Genomic DNA, 1196 nt, shown 5'->3' on the forward strand with positions numbered 1-1196 from the left:
GGCGAACCCTGCTGTACTCTTTCACCACAACTTTCTCTCACTCTTACTTCCTGTTTCTGTTGTTCCTCTAATTCAAAGGGTCAGTCTTGTCACACTGTGTCACGCTGAATATCCCCGAGAACTACGTTATATGGTACACGTGTATGTGGAGTGCTCAGCCACTTGTACGTTAATTTCACGAGCAGGTTGTTCCGTTGATCGGATCAACTAGAACCCTCGACGTCGTTAGCGACGGAGTGCCAACAACATCAACAACAACATCATCTCTACAATTATCATCTCTAAGAAACTTAAGATCACTTTCGCTAGCCATGAAGAAAGGCTATACATAATTCCTCCACATGCTAGAAATAGTAGCGAAAATCTGCCTCCTATCATGACACTAAATTATTTTTAAAGAATGAATTTTATAATGTATCTCTGAGAACGATATGACAGAAAAATAAAGAACTTAAATGTTACGAGTCAGATGCATTTGGTTGTAGATCTTATTCAATGCTGACATTGGTGCCAAAACAACAACAACTACACAAAACATCGAACTGCCTACCGATACCACTACAACTATGGCTATCACTACAAACACCATATTCAGGAATGCCAATATCTATACCCCTACCATGCTAAAAAACGCATTCACACACATATACCACAATCAGCATTACAACATCACTACGAGCGGTAGTAACAACAACAGCAGCAACAGCAGCATAACTATAAGCAGCCATGTCACCAATGTAAAATTCTGACACTCTCCAATCTTATCCAGAAATGAATCAGCCGGTATTATTTAATCAAGATAGCTGTGAGAACAAATTCTTCATTGATGTAAAACTAGGGAGGTGATAGAAATCTATGAACACCACCGATATCGCAATACCAATCACACATTCATTCGGCAAACGGTAGGAACACATATATAAATATATGCATACGTATGTATACATACATACATACATACATACATACATACATATATATATATATATATATATACACACACACACACACACACACACACACACACACACACACACACACAGATGCATAAACACATATCAGTGCTTGATTCACTATGCATGTATGTGTATTGAGAAACACACACTTACATGTATATATGTGTAGATGTATGTATATATATATATATATATATATGTGTGTGTGTGTGTGTGTGTGTGTGTGTGTGTGTGTGACTA

This window comes from Octopus bimaculoides, chromosome 1 (assembly GCF_001194135.2).
Source record: "Octopus bimaculoides isolate UCB-OBI-ISO-001 chromosome 1, ASM119413v2, whole genome shotgun sequence".
Classification (NCBI taxonomy): Eukaryota; Metazoa; Mollusca; class Cephalopoda; order Octopoda; family Octopodidae; genus Octopus; species Octopus bimaculoides.